This window comes from Rhinolophus sinicus, chromosome 16, assembly GCF_057876585.1.
Source record: "Rhinolophus sinicus isolate RSI-liver-muscle chromosome 16, RSI-T2T, whole genome shotgun sequence".
Classification (NCBI taxonomy): Eukaryota; Metazoa; Chordata; class Mammalia; order Chiroptera; family Rhinolophidae; genus Rhinolophus; species Rhinolophus sinicus.
Genome location: NC_142516.1, coordinates 50,673,044 through 50,686,221, shown reverse-complemented (window position 1 = coordinate 50,686,221; position 13,178 = coordinate 50,673,044). Strand labels below are relative to the sequence as shown.

At 43.1% G+C, this 13,178-nt stretch overlaps 1 protein-coding gene across 5 annotated transcripts in view; it reads left to right on the top strand.

Annotated features, from left to right (window-relative positions):
• LOC109446342 (histone-arginine methyltransferase CARM1-like) overlaps positions 1-13,178 on the top strand; it is a 236,591-nt gene that overhangs the window by 197,469 nt on the left and 25,944 nt on the right. The gene's annotated exons all lie outside the window — the stretch shown is intronic.

The window sequence follows — 13,178 nt, the reverse complement described above, 5'->3', positions numbered from 1 at the left end:
TGATGTTGGCGTGCCTCAGGACATAGTCTTTGGACCTCTTCGTCCGCAGTTCAGTTGCTGCGAACTCCATATTTTGCCATAGCCAACTGCCTCCTGGACATCTCCTCATGGAGACACTTACCACGTCCAAAACTCAACTCCTGATCTCCGTGCTCCCATCCCAAACCTGCTCTACTCAGGATCTTTCCACCTCAGTTGCTGACAGCTTTCTCCTCCCATTCATCAGGCCCAAAACATTGGCGGCCTCCCTTTTTGTACCCCATGTGTAAATCATTAAGGAATTATATTGGTCCCACTTTCAAAATATATCCGGAATCTGACCAATCCTCAGTATATTCACTGTTCTCCCTTCATCCCAACACTGTCAGCTCATCTTGATTATTGCAATAGCTTCTTAACCCATCTATTCCCAACATTCCCAGAACCTCCCAGTGGGTTCCACCCAGTCTGGCTCCCCATTTCCTACCACGTTCAATCAGCTCCAGCGACACAGGCTTTCTTGCTGAGCCTCAGACACATCAGACGTGCTCCCACCATAGGGCCTTTGCATTTGCCGATCCTTCTACCGTGTTTCCCCGAAAATTAGACCGGGTCTTATATTAAGGTTTGCTCCAGAATATGCATTAGGGCTTATGTTCAGGGAATGTCATTCTGAGAAATCATGCTCGGGCTTATTTTCCGGTTAGGTCTTATTTTCGGGGAAACACGTTATCTAGAATGCTTTTCCCTCAGTATTCACATGGTCACTTCCTTCACCTCCATAACGTTTTTGTTAAACGCCACATGCTCACCAACACCTACCTTGACCACCCTGTTTAAAATGGCAGCCATACCACTCCCAATCCCACTTTTTCTGCTCTGTGTCTTTTTTTTTCTCTAGCACTTATCACCTTCGAAAAGATACATAATTTCTTTCTTTATTATTGTTTCTTTTCTGTATCCCTCCTGATAGAATGTATGCACTGCAAGGCCAGAATTCTATTCGTTTTCACTAATGTCTCCCAAGCACCCAGAACAGTGCCTGCTACAAGGCAGGCCCTCAGTAAATATTTCTAAGTAAGTAACAACTCCAATAATCTCAAGCATGTACAGAAATAATTTCTATTAAGATTTTAGTTAGTATATTTCCAATTTGTCTGCTCTTTTTCTTTACAAAATTAGAATCATACCATAAATGCCATTTAATAGCTTTTTTTCTTTATTTTTTTTTTACTTTGAAAATACCTCATTGATATTTTCTTATATCTTTTAGATATTCTTTTGCTCCAGAGTATTTCTTTTGTGGCTCTGTCATAATTTATTGACTCGTGCTCCAATGCTAGGTGTTAAATTATTTTAATTACTGCTTTAGTCCTGTAAATTATACAAGAATTAACACTAAGGTGTTGTTTCTATATTCTGTGAGAACATAGAACTTTATAGAATTCTGTATCCTATATTCTATAAGAAACAGTGCTAAAGTAAGTATCCTATTATAGAAATCTTGGTGTGCATTCTGATTATTCCCTTATAATAAATTGCTAGAAGCAGAATCACTGGACCAAAAGGTGTGAAGAAGGAACTTTAAAAAAAATTGTTCTTATATATTGCCAAATTGCCCTGTGGAAAAGTTTTACCAATTAACACTTCCACCAGTAGTATATGAGAATGTCTGCTGAGTCTTGCCCATACGGGATTTTTTTTTTTTCAATGCTAATTTGATTTGCAAAAAAATAGTAGACAGTTTATTTTTAATCTGCATTTCTTTGATAGCTGGTTCATTTGAATGGTTTTATTTCTAGTTAGTCAATAAGCACAGAAATATTTTTTCAAATATATAGTGATGAAAATTCCCAGCCTTTGCTTTCCTTCTAATTCCCCTGCCTTTCTAAAGTGGGTTCTGCACTAGACTACACGCGTGTGGGCCTTTTGTTGCATTGATCCAGAGAATAGGTGGTGAAAGCTTGCATGGTTTTTGTTAGAGAGGCAAAGAAGTAGAAATGCTGGCTTAGAAGGAAGGAGATGCAAAAAAAAACAACAACACGAGTTTGGGTGTATTCTGAAGGAGTGAGCTGAGAGACTGAGGGACAGCTAACGGGCTACATACATAAGAACGTCAGATAGAACTAGTTTTCAGTCCTCACCTGACTTTCCTAGCAACAATGCTTGGCACCACGGGCCCTTCACTTCTGGAGCCTAAATCGCATTGTCCTCCTTCCTACTGGCCCCGACTTCTCAGTTTCCTTTGTTGACTCCTCCTCCTGACCCAAATCTTCAGCGTTGGATTGAATCCAGCTTAGTTCTTAGATGCCTTCCTCTTTCTGTCTATACTCACTTCCTACTGATCTCATTCTGTCTCCTGACTGTCAATACTATCTTTAGGCTGACAACCCCCATAAGTTAGAGCCCCAGTCCAGACCTCTTCCCTGGAACCATAGACTTTGGGTGTCCATCTGGCTGTTCACAAACCTGCTTGGATGTCTATCAGGCATATTAAATTTAACATATCCAAAGACCAGCTGCCTCTTCACCATCAGCGCCCTGCCCACCCCTGCAAAACAAAAAAGAAACAAGCAAAACAAAAAACACTGTTCTACGACCGTCTTGCAATAGTCTCTCGACTCATTTCCTGTTTTAAACAACAACTGAAATGTTCTCGCTAATACATAATTCGAACCGTGTTCTTCAGCTCAGAACCCTCCAGTGGCTTCCCCTCACCTGCATAGTAAAAGCCAACGTTCTCGCAATGGGTAGTAAGACTACATGGTCTGGTTCTACCTGCTACGCCTCTGACGTCTCCTGTTGCTTGCTCTCTTAACGCTCCATTCTGGCCTGAATGGCTGGTCTCCTGGCCCCCCCCCCCCCCCCCCCCCCCCCGCTTGAACATGCGAGCTTTCTCCCACCTCACTGCTATTCCCTCTGCCTGAAACACGAGATGGCCCTGTGGCTCGCTTACACCTACTTCAGATCTTAGCTCACATTCATCTTCCCAGGGAGGCCATCCATCAGTTAAAAATTGTCATCTCTTCCCTCCTGGAAACGCTTATCCGACTTCTCACCTTGTTTTCCTCTATAGCACTTACTGTCATCAGCCATATTATGTGTTTTTACTTATTTTATTTATCTTCTGTCTCCCCCATGAGACTACAAGTTCCATCGATTGGCTGTTTTGTCCCCATCATCTAACCTAACTAATAATAGTTGCTCGATACATTTTTGTTAACTGGAAGATAAATACATTGATTTATAAGAATTTTTTATAAAGGATATTAAGACTGTTGTATTTTTTTCAGAATTTCCAATTTGCCTTGTAATCTTCTTTGTGTTATTTTTCACCACAAAATAAGTGAATTTTTTTTATGTAATTAAATCTATCAATATTTTATTGTTTCTTTTTTTCCCCCTTTATTTGGAAAAGGGCTTCCCCGTCCTGAGTCTGGTATTAACTTCCTTCTACTTCTCTCATGTCTCACTTCTTCCATGTAACATTTTAATTATTTACATTTAACTCTAAAATTCATTTTAGTTTAAGTGTGTGGTAAGCATATAACTTAACCTTTCTAAATAGCCAATGAAGGAGTTCTCTCTTAGTAGACAGGATTACTACATTGTGATGTTAGCAGCAGCCACTTACAACATTAATAATTTCCTTTTCTTAACTTGATTAAGATTTCTGGGCCCTTATTAATTAAGATTCTGTAATGTATCTCCTGAGAGTAAAGCTGAGTCATGAAGAATCATCATTCAGAGCTGCAAAACTTTGTGTGATGGGTACTGCTGGCCGTATTGAAAACAGCTGGTGCAGGGGTTTTAAACCAATGCCTTTCAATACAATTTTAAATGTGTTTTCATATAAAAGAATATATATCCATAGAACCAACCAAGAGGAATAACCAAGTATTCTCAAGAAGTTGAAAATGAAGCTAGTTTACCTTATCACATTTGTTATAGTTCCAGAACATAAAGGCATAGGCAAACAGGCAGTAGTTGAAAGCTGGATGAATCAGACTCTAGAGGCAAGTTAATTGAATCTCTCGGAGATGCAATTTCCTTATTTACAAGTTAAAGATAACGGTGTTGTTGACCTGGGGATGGGAGAGTTTCAGCTTCAGCGATGGGCCCTCTATTTGTGTTTTGCTACCACAGTAGCCCTTTCGTCGCAGGGCAGCGTGAGGGTTCTGCCACATGCTGAATATGTCTGTCCGAATTGTGCATCAGAGACTGAGGAAATAACCACAGGGTGGGGGTGAACCCCTTGGACCCCCAGTGTTAGGGACTTCGTCCAAATCTTCGTTTGCTGCTGTCCCCCAGAAGCCCTTACTAATCAGAGGCATTCTGAATTCCCTGGTATCCTTATCAATTCAGCCTTCTTATCTCAAACTCCTTTAAAAATCGAGGTAGTCTCCTTTCTCTAACATAGTTACTTTGTCCCAGAAAGCCAGGTCCCTCTGGAGAAGGATTGGGGAGTATTTCCCATAGAGACTTGCGATGGCTCTGCAGCCCTTCAAGGGACTGGGCCTCCACTTCAGTCATGGACCAGTGGTCTCTGCATCCACGATTCAGATCTGGAAATTAGATCTGGAAATTGGGTGAGGGGCCCGCTCTTTCCATTGTGACTGTTGATGTCATCCTGCTCACCAGCTAGCAAGATGTTGTCGTCGTTGTTGTTATACAAATTGAGTACCATTCGAGGGACAGCATCTGTCTCACCTCTCTGGTACCCTGGGGTCTATGAGCAGCCACCACGGATCCCTGTGGGTCAGGGTACCCTTGTTACTACTCTCACCTTGTTGTCTGATGCAATAATAATGTAAATCTTGCCTATGACAGTTAATTACCGCTTTCTTGCTTTCGACATTCTGAAATCCCACCCGAACTGTGCGCGTCACAACTTAATGGCAACATCACCTACCTACCATCGATCTACTGAGGACAGTCACCCTAAATATCTCAGAAATGCCACTGTTCTCTCACTGGTTCATTCCCTGTGACATTTATGAAAGGAAGGTTTCCTGGGTTTTGTCTGAGAACATAGCCAAGTGGACTGTTCTTGCACCTTCCATAGTAAATCCATCTAGCGTTGCCACCCCTCTGAGCCTTCTAACCTTTTCTCAATGCTCTGCTGCAGGAGTTCTGGAATCTCTACCTCAGGCCCTCATGATAACCAAGCTTCAAAGTGACATTAGGAGACTATTAGGACTGGTGTCTTGCTAGAGCATTGAATCCTGTGTGCGCTCCCTGTCAATTAATTGTGCCCAATCCTGACTGACGTTCTTATCGTCTAACGCCCTTAAAATCCACTCTCATTACGTATTTCCCTGGTTCTTAGCAGAAAATCTTAACCAACTTCTTTCTGCCGTTTCTCAGGTATAGACGTTATCTCCTCCTGGAATAGCAGTTGCACTTACTGCTCAGGCTGTGCTGGAGTGATCCGCCTGACAGCAGTGAGGGATCATTAGCCTGGAGGCAGACCTTGAGAGGAAGTAATTATCCTGCAAGGCTGGGCTTCAGGAGACGTTGTGCAGTCTTTAGGCAAAGGGCAGCTGCTCTCCACCGGCAACACAGAAGACAATTCTGCTTCTGCTGGCCTGAAGGATTCAGGGAGTTAGGAAGGTGTTTTCAGGATTCTCTGCCTTGTCCCAGGTCTGAGTGCTACTCTTTCCCTGTCAGAGCCCCAACTGTGATACATAAGATCTGTCAAGGTTGCACGTCCAATCTCCTTTGCAGCTCTTGTACTATTAGTGTTTTACTATCTTGGTGAGTTTTCTTTGGTGGGGGGCTATTGGGGGGAGGTAATTCTGGTTTCAGGAATGTGGTTTGTCAAATTCTGTACCTGATTTTTAGCACAGCAGGCCTGGAAGTACCAAGGAGATAGAAATTCCCTTAAATCCTGCTAAGGAAGCCCTCTGGGTTTCCCAATATGTCTTAAGTTGGGAGTTGGCTGCCCTGAGAATATAATTTTCTTTTTGCAGTGCTTCCGATGCTGTTAACAGAGGCTTGCCTGCTCCCCAATCCATATGATTATTGTCACCCCAAAACGTCAAGCACATAGTCACCATACAGCCCAATGCTTCACCTTCTGCGTTTACTACATCCTGATTAACCACCAGTGAGACCATTAGTAATTGTGATGAAACCACATACCAAGGGTTATCACCCCCCACTCGCAATGACAATTCTATTGTCATCAAGCTGATGAGTGATTCCCTCTTGAGGATCTACATTTGTAGGGCCACACCTGATATTGACTGCCTTAGCTTGGGTTCCCCAGGAATCAGGGTCTTAGACAAAGCTTACTCATATTCAGGTTCATTGAAGAATGTAGTCCCAGTGAAACAAGAATGAGGAGAAATAAGAGTGAAGCAGAGAAGAAGGCAGAGCAAATGCGAAAGTGCGTTACTGAGCTGACCACCACGTGGAATCGAACACCAAAAGATTGCTTGGTCCCTCAGGACCGTCTCTAAGAGGCTGAATCAATTATATTTTAGGACAGTTTATACAGCGGGAGTGGGGGAAGTGAATTTATCCACTGGCTCTTACCTCCCCATTAGTCAGCTATTCACCCCTCAACACTAACTAGCCTGCAGTTCTGGGCTGTGCGTGCATGGGCACCAGTGGGTCTCCTGGCCCCTTACGGCCCAGAGTCAGCAGGGATGCCCTGGGGCAGAAGGGGAGGGACACCCAATGCAGGCCTGAAGTGCTGCACTGCTGGGTTGTCCTCATGTGGAGTCAGATGAACTCACACCTTGACATAGTGGGGCCAGAACACGTGGCCAAGGATTCCAGAGACAAGTAAGACTGAGCCGATCTGACACTTAAAAGGTGATTTACCACTTAAGGAGCCAAAAGAAAAGGAACAAGTTTCTTTTTCAGAGTGTTATGAGTGGATGGTATGCATTCATCATGCGTGACAAGGGCAGAGCCAATTGAGTGATACCAGGGATGCCACTGGTGAATGGCTTGTAGTCAGTTATTCTTGACAGAAATCAGAAGCCATGCTTGCAAAGGACAAGGGAAGATACATGTAAGCAGAATTCTGCCATAAGCAAAGAGAGCTCCTTTCTCACACCTGTCTACTCTGAGCGTGCTAAATGTCCTGTTGACCATGGTACTGCTGAGAACCACATTGTTTTTAAGGAAATCCATTCAGCTGAATGGACAAGATACTAAATTCTACCGAGAAGATAATGGATGGTTTGTTCCTAGGCTAACTCTGCCCCCAAACTGAAATTTCTACTAGCGTTTCTTTTGGCATAGGTAGAGTTTAGGCCTCGTGTCTTTCCCAAAAATATATTGGGCCCTTATAGTCACTGGTTTATAGAAACACTTTGGATCAAATAAGAACATTTCAAATTACTATGTAATACAACCAAATTTTTGTAAGAAGCTAAGTATATGCACAGAGTATCACAGAGAAAGAACTTTTGCAGGAATACTACCATGACCAGTGCAATTATGTTTGGATTTTCATAGGCCACGTCCTTGTTTCATTGTATTTCAGTGATTCCTGGGACTGTAATTTCCTTTCAACTACCCAGTATTTCTTCTTGATATTTCCTCTGTTTCTATCTGCAGCTCTTGAACTCATCTGGCATTTGCTCATAGAAATAAGCCTCGATTTCTAGATCCATCTTTTTATGTAAATTATGTCAAACTCATAGCTCTTCTATAATATTCTGCCGCTGGGCCCATCCATACCCATCCAGGCCTGTGTGGTCAGGGATGTAGTATTGCAGTTTCTGGGTACTCAGGCATCAGAGCTGTCTGTTTCCAGACAGAATTGCCAAGTCCAGCAGACACCCAGCTAACCATGCCCTGGCCTGGTTCTAATTGCTAACACAATTTAGTTTAGTACTCACAGAATTAGGACTCTACTGAATTAGGCAAAACTATTCATCAGAGTTATGTTTGTAACAGATATACAGGAAGGCTCTTATTAACTATTTTCTTTAGTTAAGACTCCGGGTTTTAAGTGACCAAACACCTAATAAAAAAATGGCTTATGAAAAAGAATATTTCTGAGTTAACTTATCTGAAAAGCCCAAGAGCAGAGTCAGTTCCTCAGGCACAAATGGATTCTGGGCACAGAGACTGTCATTGGGTCTGGGTCTCTCTTAGTGCCTCAGATCAGCTCCATTCTAGGATAGGCTTTTTTCTCATGGCAGCAGTGTGGTTTCCAGCAAATCCAGATTCATAGATTCATACGTCTGTGTCCACTTCTCCTTTGCAGGCATTTGATAAAAGTCTTCACTCTCATTGAGTCAGATGTTTAACCCTAGGTGCGTTGCCAAGGCCAGGGAGGTAAGATGCTCTGATTGGCTGCAGCTGAGCTACATGCCAAACTTTAGAGCTGAAGGCAGAGTCAAGACCATCCAAACCACAAGAATTGAGAGTGGGGAAGAGGTGCCTCCCAGAGAAAGATGTGGTACTGTTACCAGAAAAAGAGCAAGTATTTGCTGGTAGAGCAAACAAAAGATGTCTACTACAGTTATCTTGACTGATCTACTCTTCCTTTCAGTACAGGCTTCCATAGATCCAATTCCTATGCAAACCAGTAATGTCTCAATTCACACTGACATGCCTAGGAGTAGTCCATGGATTCTTATATAGAATCACAGGCTTTCCCTTACTTTCTATGAAAGAGGCACAGTCTGAAGCTTGTTTTTATTTTTAAAAGACTGGTGCACGCACTTCCCCCTCTCCTTTATACTGTGTTTTTACAAATACAAAATGTATATACACACAGAACATGTAAAATATAACTCACGTTACTTTGCTGGAGTTTAAATCAGCAAAACCAGAGACATAATGAGCAGAGCATCTTTACAAATACCACTTTTCACAATGGTATGTCTCCATTCTGCTGATGCAGAAAATTGTCAGAAACAACCAAGCCTCAAGTCCTGCTATACATAAGGAATGAATGTATAAGAAATCAAATAAAGATACAGTTTGTTCCTAGACACGCATCCTCCTCCTGCCAGCTACTCCCACCAGACCATTCCAGCCACCCTCTTGTGCTGCATTTTCAGCACCGTGTGTGACTAGGTGACATTATTGGATCCTTGCTTTTGGTTGCTAGATCTTAGGGTTATATACGAGGTGGGACAGTTAAGTTTGCGAATTCATCCTAGAAAAAATGCTACATACCTCATTACTGAATATCACTGTGGTCACCTTCGAAGTACTCCCCTTGGGAAGCTATGCACTGATGCCAGCACCTAGTCCACCCTTCGAAGCAATTTTGGAACTTTTTCTGGAATGGCCATCAGAGCTGTTGTCGTATTACCCTTGATGTCCTGAATGTCATCAACACATCTTCCTTTCAATATTTTGTTTATCTTCAGCTAAAGAAAGAAGTCATTGGGGGCCAGATCCGGTGAGTAGGGAGGGTGTTCCAATACAGTTATTTGTTTACTGGATAAAATCTCCCTCACAGACAGTGCCGTGTGAGATGGTGCATTGTCATGATGCAAGAGCCATGAGTTGTTGGCGAAAAGTTCAGGTCGTCTTACTTTTTCACGCAGCCTTTTCAGCACTTCCAGATAGTAAACTTGGTTAACTGTCCACCGTGTACAAATTCATAATGAATAATCCCTCTGATATCAAAAAAGGTTAGCAACATCATTACAGCAAGTTGGTGAACTTAATTGTCAGACCTTGTACAGTATGTCTTTCATCAGGTCGCATACCCTAGATTGTTAGTTCTGGTAGAACATAGTACATTAAGATACCCAAAAGGTGTCCAGTTGTCAAACAGCAGAATAGTTTTCCTTCCCTCTTATCTTCTTCATTCCTTTTCTTTATTTTTGGTCTTTTTGAAGGAGGGAAGCTTTTAATGGGGATGAGTAGTTGTTTGTTGTTAGAATGCAGAAACAAAGATTTTTATTAAAATAAAATGTCCAAGTTCTGCTATGAGAGAGTGTGTTCATATAAGCCAGAGAGAGGAGTGCTTGCATTAGCGACGCCCTCCACTGTTGGATCGGGAAGCCCAGTGCTGACTTCTACAGGAGAACCCACGGCTGCACCACTCTTCTTGGAAGACAAATCCGGGACACTGGTGGGGAGAAGAGGTGTGGGAGGAGGAGGAAGGACAAAAGGCCAAGGTGAACTAGAGGAGAGACAATGAGAACAAAAGAGACCAGAGAGGGGAGGTTCTCCTGGAGGCTTCCCCAAGCAGGCTCTGCGTGGAGAAGGTGGAGAAAGTTAATGGGGTGGTAAATGGGTTGCTTCCTCCTCTGTGCCCTGGGTGTGTTTCGGCATAGTTAATAGTAAGATGGTGTCCTACTGGACTGTATTTGCAGGACTTTCCGGATGTTTGTACGTATTATGGTGGGGAAGGAGTGGGGAGGGACCAGGAGTACCCTTGAAATTTGGAGAAGAAACACATATAGACTCCGCCGTATGAGCTCCGAAAGGGGCCACAAGTTAACTTGGAAAATCAAGCCCACACAGGAGCAAACAATAGGACTGATCCCCAGCTTCCAAGTCAGCAGATTCATTTCCCGAGCCATCCCTCCACAATGTGTCACAGGAGACCCAGAGAGGTGCCAGCTCCCATCTGCTTTAATTATTTTATGATACATTTTGGGAGATTGAGATTTCTAAGAATTAGAAATATGGTCCAGCCAGAAAGTTTTTAAAGCCCAGGAAGTGGGCTCTTTGCCCACAGCTCTCCGTCTGCCCCAGGAACGGTGCCCATTTGCTCCACACTGATCGTGGCTGCTGGGTTTTCATTGGCACTGAACACATGAAGCGAACAGCACAGACTGGGCCCCTCGGAGAGCTATGGTTGTATGCAAAGAACAGAGAGCCGTTCTCAACCTCAGCCACTGCCAGGTAGAGAGCTATCTTTGTTCTTGGGGTTTTCTCTTTCACCTACTTGGCAACAATTCTGGAACAGCTAACTTAGTAATATTCAACCCTGACTGCACATTCGAATCACCTGTTGAGCTTTGGAAACAGACAAGCACTAGGGCTACACCCGCCAAATCAAATAAATTCACAACTGGGGGGATACAGTCCAGGCATCAGCACTTTCTAGAAGCTTTTCATGGGATTCTAAAGGAAGGACAAGGTTGGGTCCTTTTAGGCTCTCTGGGAAATTCTGTTTGTTTCTCTCTGTGTGTTTCTGCCTGACCATCCCTCCCTCTTTTCCTGTCTCTCTTTTTCTCCCTCTCTCTCCATCCCTCCAATAAAAACTTTTGTGATAATGACTTATTTCCCCAAAAACACATCCACTCTCCTTCTAAATACTGAAAAGATTTTTTTTAAAAAACACAATGTTCTGTGTCCAAGAGTTTTCTAGGATTGTAGGAGTTTGTTTTCAATACGTATGTTTATAAAATGATATGCAGCACTATTTAGCTTTACCTGTGGGCCAGCCTGGCTCTGGCTCTGGTAGAAGAATAAGATTAGGAAACAAGTAATGAAGCCAAAGAAACTTGGGGGAATGATTTTCCATTTCTCCTTTATCGTTATTGGCACCTGTGCCTACACATAGGGCCATTTAGGACACCACGTTCTCCACTCATTCATTAAATAAATATAAAGAGATAGACATATACATTGATAGATATTTTCAGTCCTAACAATATGTGAGTCTTCAGGCTAAGTGCTATGCACTGATGAAAAAGAAAATACTTCTGCTTTTAAGTGGCTAAAACTTGAATATTTCATCGTAATAACAAAGTTTTACATTTTTAAATGGAAATATTTGCTCTGACACATAAAGATTGAGTAGAAATTAACAGGGCAAAATAGGGAAGGGAGCATTCTAGGTAGAAGGGAAAACAAGGGAAGCCTCGGAGGTGAGACATGGGACAAGCCCTTCAGGATCTGCAAGTAGCTCAGTGGGGCTTGCATTTTACTTGGAGGTTGAGGACTGGCTGTTGACTTAACACTGTTAGTTCTTCTTATGAGGGTATCTGAGGCTTTGCCTCCTGATTTAGAGCCTTACTTTTGCTGGACCTTCCTTCAAAATCTAACTGCACCACAATATTTTTTAATGTTTGTTTTGTGTTTTTTGTGTTTTTTTTGTTTTTTTGTTTTTGTTTTTGTTTTTGTTTTGTTTTTATCTCTTCCCTGTAGGTTGGTGGGCATGGGGTTGGGGGAGGATGGAAACTGATGAATTGAATTCCCATCTGATTCACAGGCTATATAACACACACATCCTTATAAGGAAGCCTCTTTTCAGTGTCAGGATAAAGGCCTTCTATCGTTAGTGATAAGGCCCCCCAAGCCTTTCTGGAGTTGGGCCTGGGAATTCGAATTTTTAAGAGTCTCCCCTAAGTAATCCCATGGTACCACTGCCCTAGTCCCTAAAATGCTCAGAGAACGGTAGCCAGCCAACACTTAAACATCACTGTAACAAAAGGCCAAGCACTGCTCAAAGTGCTTTCTAGTATTAACTCATTGAACTTTTGCTATGATCCTACAAAGTGGGCTTATAATTAATCCCATTTTAGAAATAAGGAAACTGAGACCGAGTTCAGGTGACTTGCCCAGGCACATAGCTAGTCGGTGGTAGAGTTTGAATAAAGCTACTTTTAATCCACACCTTAGATTGCCTCCCTAAATAGCCGAGGCCAGTGGCCACACAGTACGTGCTGTGCAACCAGTGGTGTGCTGGTGAATGCTTTCCATTGAGGGGAGGAAGCATGATCTGTAGCATTTGCCGATTTCTGTGGGCCAGATGTCATGGAATCGGAAAGGAATGTGCACAATGGACTGTGACGGGCCTGCTGCAGTACAGACTGGACACAGCCGTCACTCACTTGTGACTCTGCCTGGTGTCTGTCAGCCACGACAGCCAATGGCATCATAAGAGTGCAGGCCTGTGGCTACAGAAGAACAGAAAAGGGAAATCTGCTTCTTAAAACCATGGGAGTGTCCAGAGGCTTTGGAGATCTAAAGTCACACTCTGGGTGGGGATAATGAGAGGGCCCAGGAGTTACATGTTGGGACTTGGACAGCGCATTAAAGCAGTCAGCCGTCTTGGTGTGTGAGGTCAAGTGTGGGAGCCCAGAGGCCTTCCTGCCCCCAAATATCTTTCTCAGTGACCTCCTCACAAGTACTTTCCTTTGCCTCAACTACCCCGCCCTTCTCTCTCTCCCCATGCCAGGTCAAGTAGAGGTCTGCAGATTCTGAGAGAAAACCTCCTTCTCTACCACTCACTATTGGCCAGTCACCCTTCACAT